At 31.7% G+C, this 6,000-nt stretch overlaps 1 long non-coding RNA gene across 1 annotated transcript; it reads left to right on the plus strand.

The window, feature by feature from the left end:
- The first annotated feature begins 647 nt into the window (after window positions 1-647).
- Window positions 648-1,698, plus strand: LOC111394954. The gene is made up of 3 exons (XR_002702771.1): window positions 648-795; window positions 898-962; window positions 1,529-1,698. It is a non-coding gene; the product is annotated as an uncharacterized LOC111394954 (long non-coding RNA).
- Window positions 1,699-6,000: the final 4,302 nt, after the last annotated feature.

Raw genomic sequence — 6,000 nt, forward strand, 5'->3', positions numbered from 1 at the left:
TCATGGCAAAACAAAGAATCGATTCGATGGGTAGGAACAAAATTGAGAAAATATGATCCTGGGCTATTTCAGTTATTGGTGAAGATGATGATTCATTGCTATTGATGGCAATGGTGCTACTGCTATTGCTCTCAGCCATGGCCATGGGATACTATTGATGGTAGTGGTGCTACTACTACTCTTATTGGTGAAGTTTATTTTATTTTGTTTGTATATTGAGTTTTTACTCTTTTACTGGGGGAGTATAAGCTTGGTTTATTAGGAATTAGGCACTTATTCTAACTGCATATTTTGTAAATCGATAATTATTGATCATTTAACCATTACTCATTTTCATCAACTTATAATTTTTCCCAGACAATAGACAACTGAATTATTGTTCTAGGATAGTATGTTTGATTAGATGTGGACATTTATTTATTTGGTGCTCTTAGGATTGAATCAAAATGGACCACATTGGCTGTTTAATTTAGTTCTATTAGAATCTATTTCTTAAAATCGAGAATTAAAACTATGACATAATCACTCAAACATCCCATACACGCACCCCACCAGAAGAAAATTCTCATCAGAAATGGTGATTTACATGGTTAATCCTCCACTCTATTTATAAATTAGGGGTTTTCAGATTTGGATAGTTTTGACATATGGCCTTTGGGCATGTTTGTTCTTTGTGCAGTTTCATCAGTACCAGGTGGTGGGAAGGGCTCTACCTATGGAGACAGATGAGCACCCGAAGATCTATTGGATGAAGCCCTGGGCTACCATTGAGGTCCACGCTAAGTCGAAATTTTGGTTTGACCTCCACTACAATTAATAATATATACGTAATGTGTTTTGTCTAGAATGAATTCTGTGATGATTGTAGTGAAACGAATTGTTATTGTGATTATAAAGGTATTTTTCTGAGGAAGCTTAAGAATGTGAAGAAGAGCAATGGTCAAGTTTTCATTATTAATGAGGTGTACATTCATCTTTTAATTTATTGAAGTGTAAATATTGCTCTTGGATTTCAATAATTGGGAAATTGGTTTCTTTTAATGCTATTTGATCAAATGTATATCTATATATATCTTCATGTTTCTTTTTGTTGGTCGTTACAACTGTGTTTGGTGCATTGGAATTGTGCATTTACATGTTTAAATTTGTGCAAAAAGAGAAATTAATTCATACTTGTAGCCATTGCTTCAGTAAATCTTGGTTTCTAATCTGACATTCACAACTTATTTGTGCTATTGCTCCTTTTCAATATAGTGATTCTCAATAAGCCTCTTGTTGGATTAAATAATGTTGCTAATGAGGCATAGAGTCGGAGGTCAAGAGAAGTTTTTGGTGGTAATTTTAGTAATCTATGTATGAAACATAATAGGGTGCATCATCCTTTTTTGGTCGAAGTTGAATTGACTACCAAGGCTCGATTTTTATTTGATTTTATTTGTAGATGATAGATATATCTTATCTCTGAGTGGCCAATCACCAAACACGTGTATAATACCTAGTTTATGTGTTCGAACCATTTGTGAATTAGTTTGATGAGTTGGTTGAGGACAGGTGTAAAGATGTTGATATATCCAAAGGCGCTCACGCTTGTAACAGGAACAAAGATGGATTTGTTGATGACAAACTTAGATATGAGATATTTCTCCACTTCTAATTGTAGATGAAACTTTTAAAGCAATATCTAGCTGTATCTTCATATTTGTATGTGTATACACACATACATACGTACATACATACGTACATAGAAATAATGGAGTGTTTGATTTTCTACCCGTCTATTTGATTTCTAGATGAGGAGAATAAATGAAGGAAACTGGTTTTTCCCTTGAGGCGGGATTCTCTCCTCGGAGAAATTGAGCGGTAGCAACTGCAGGGGCCTCGTCTAGGTGAATCCATTTCTGAGCAAGGCATGGTTTTCTTATCAAAAGTTTTTGTTTGTACTTCTCGCAGAAAACATTCAAATAAAAAAAGATGCATTCTTTCAAGTCCAAGATCCGGATGGAAAAAAATGATGTGACACTAAATAAAATGTAGAATGCGAATGGAATGAGGATTTGACACTTGTAGTTGGGCCGTTCCGGTTAATGTACTTAATCTTCTTTTTGTTAATTTAATTTTGTACATAATGTGCGGTTTTAAGTTGTCTTATTTTATACAAGTAATCTCGATTTTTTTAAGTGTAAGAGAAGGATTTTGGATGACGGATTTATTACTCATTGTTATTGCATAAATAAATTTATCGACTATTGTGGAATGAGTTTTGTGTTGTGGACTAAATTTAGCTACATATATAAATAAGCACACAATAAATTAGGCAACAATTATATATTGTTGCACAAATGATAATGCGACCAACTACCTATGTCGTGGAATAAATTTAACTACAAATATTGAATATCTTAACATATATTTTTCAACGAGTCAAACGCATTGTAAAACAAACTATGCGACAAACACGTCTTGCTATATAATATATATTAGGACAAGCATGTTCTGTTGCAAAATGGAATAGGTAACAAACGTTATAACTTTAAAATATTATCCATAACAAACATATATCTCGCAAAAACTTTTTTGTAATAATCATTGGGACAAATTAATTTGTCGCCCTTTTAATTTTTTGCGACATACATGTTTTGCGATGACATTATGGCGACAAATATTATGTTGCTTTTTCAAACTATTCACGTCAAACAAATAATGTTGTTAGTTTGTTTATGCAATGAATGACTAAGAGTTGTCGCAGAATACATTCTGTGACTCATATAGCGCAACAACACATGCAACAAACATCTTGTTGTCGCTAAATTACTTTTGCAACAAAAATTGTATTTATGCGACAACAATTTTTTGTCGCGAATTCGGTATTTTTTTGTAGTGAATAATTTTAAGTAATTGAAATTGCAATTCAATAAATATTTCGAATATTCGATAGAAAAAGTGTGACTGAGTCTATGAAAATTCTAGTAAATGTTAAATTAATGTTAAAACTCATTTAAAACATTGAAATCAGATTCTAAAACTGTTTAACAATGAAAAACTCAATTACATATGCGTATGCATATGCATGGTTATAATGATTCGATTACCTTAATAAACTATGCGTATGCATGGTTATAATGATGCGTACGCATAGTAGACTTGTTTAGACTTTAGTAGTGAATTTTTGGAGTCTTGCGTACGCAAGGCCTGCAAGCCTATGCGTACGCATAGTATAAATATTTTTTTGTCGGATAGATTTTAGTATTTTGTTCATAACTTTTTCTTCTGATGTCTGATTGAGGTGATTCAAGTTGCGTTTGAAAGCTAACTCAAAGGGATCCAACTTTTCTTCAGATGTCATCTTCCAGTTCGATCATTTGATATGTCAAAAAAGGTCCTAATATGAGGCTGAAAATCGATGCGTAACTTCTTCAATTGGGAATTGATGTGTGATCATACTTTTACGATATTTCATCCCTTTGACCTCTTTCCTCATCTGCTTAACCCCTAACACTTTCGAATCTTCATCATAAGGTTAAGCAGAACTGTAGAGGATTTGTACTTTAGTCCCCGAACTTTCATTTTCTTCCACTTTCATCCTAATTTTCGCCCTTTTCTTCTAATTTTCGCCATATTCATTCATTTGCAACATAAATCAAAATATAAGGGAGTCTAGTGTATTTAGGCATCAATAAATCATGCAAATACAAGTATAAATGAATGAATTACTTTACAATTTGTGATATTATCACCACCCAACTATTTACACATCTACATGCATCTCTCTTTATTCAATAATATCCTATTTATTTTTTTCCACAATGCTATTTTATTAAGGAGTATAAATCACAGTTATATACCTTAAGGTGCCATGAAATTTACGAAATTTATTGAATTCATAATTGTAAAATTCTAAACCAATATCTATCCTTGAGGTTTTTATCTCAAGATCACTTAGATTTAATCTTTAAATACATTAAAAGTTTCATCATTGGTCTTTAATAGAAACACCCAAGACTTTCTAGAAAAATCATCAAAGATGAACAGATAATATTAATCACCAGACAGGACCCCAACAAATCAGCATATAGGTATTCAATAATCAGCATACATTGTTCACAAGAGGAAAACCCACTAATGTTAATTTTTTCAAAATCTTCTTGATTTTATAAAGACTTTAAACTTTTCTTACCACTGTGACCAAGTTTGTCATGTCACAGTTTTGCAAGAGTGATTTTTTGCATTTAAAATTGCTGTTGTCAGACCAAGTAAATGTTTTGTTTCAAGGAAATAAATGCCATGTGTCTTTGGATTGAATTGATCAAGTCACAGCCCCTAAAGATTTTAATATGTCAATAAACCAATTTAATGTCAAACTCATCTAATATACCTAGGGACACTAAGTTTCTTTCAAGATCAGGAACAAATATGGTGCCTTCAAAAGTAGAATATTGCCATTTTCAAGTAACAATTTATTAGAACGCATGTAAAAGAACAACTAAAATCAAGAATCCATTCGAGCCTAAATTGGTAGCATCTTTAGGAAAATACTATTTTGATAATTACGGGTATTTCCGCTTCCACCCCACCCACCACATGCCTAAACACATAAATAAGAAGGTTGTCCCAAGAAAAACCGTCCCTTGCTGCACTATCCATCGCAATTGCAAACCTTTCTTCCTTGGTGGGCCACATGAGTCCCACGTTCTATTATGTGCCACACTTTACCACCAAACTAGTGAAATCCTAAACACTCCTTCATCCTTTGTGTAACATCCCGAAAATTTAGGAAAAAAATTGTTCTATATATTATATTTCATCATTTTGAAAGTTGAGGAATTTAAAGTGAAATATATTTTAAATTCTTATATTTTTGGGTCAAAAATTAGATTTTTATAGAGCGAGATTTAGTATATCGATATTGTGTTGTTTGGATAGCTAATATTTAATTATGTATATTAGGTTTGAGAAAAAAATTAATTTAGATAAGAACAAATCAAGTTATGGCCAATTAAATAAAGTTATCATTGAATAAAATTTTGAGCGAATTAATTGTCCTTGGTTAAACGGGTTACACAACAATTGAAGTTGAAGTAAGAATTTTAAATTTTAGTTATAATTAATCTAAACACTAGTGGTTAATTCCTAATATTGATTTGCTTGATCATATCCAGTTTCATTATATTTAGACTTATCACCAATTTTCTGGATCAGTTTAATTAGAATGCTAAAAGATTAGGGGGTGTTCTCTTTGTATTTCAGTTTTGTGTTTTGAATTTTAAATTCATTTTGAGTTTCGTGTTTTGAGTGTTTGTTTTGAAATTGTTGAAAATGCGTTCTTTTTGTTTGTTTCTCAAAACAAAAAAAATGAAATTTTTTTTTTAAAATTTTGAAAATCCCCAAAAAATCACCTAAAAAAAAAAAAATAAAAAAAAAAAAATATATATATATATATCTATATATAATAATAATAATTTTTAATTTTTTTTTTATCACCATACCACCTCCGGAAAAAAAAAGGGGTTTCCCGCGTTTTCAGTTTTTTCAAGTTTTACACTGAAAACGCCCAAAACGACAAAAAAGTCGTTTTGTATTTTCTTCACAAATTTTTTTTTTTGTTTTCGAAAATTCGTTTTCGAAAATGGGAAAGAGAACACGTTTTCACCGTTTTGAAAAATCGAAAACAGAAAACGGCCCGAAAACGGTAAAGAGAACAGGGCCTTAGTAATTCCATTTTTCACCAGGAGACTATGCCCTTTGGTACCCCATGTCGACGTCAACCCTACTTGTTTTAAAACTCTATTGCATTGAAAAACTACAACCCATACTTGTAAGCTATTCAAAGAGTAGCTACCAAATCAAACTACAAGTGTCACTTCATGAATTGCTTTACCAAAAAGTTAGTTCCTATCCAATTGGTGGTACATGTTTTTCCATCCCAATTTCACCAAAACTTTATCATCTGTACTACTATAAATATCAAGTCAAAGTCTTCATTTTTCACCAACAAAAATAGAC

The sequence above is a fragment of the Olea europaea genome, chromosome 5 (genome assembly GCF_002742605.1).
Source record: "Olea europaea var. sylvestris chromosome 5, O_europaea_v1, whole genome shotgun sequence".
NCBI lineage: Eukaryota > Viridiplantae > Streptophyta > Magnoliopsida > Lamiales > Oleaceae > Olea > Olea europaea.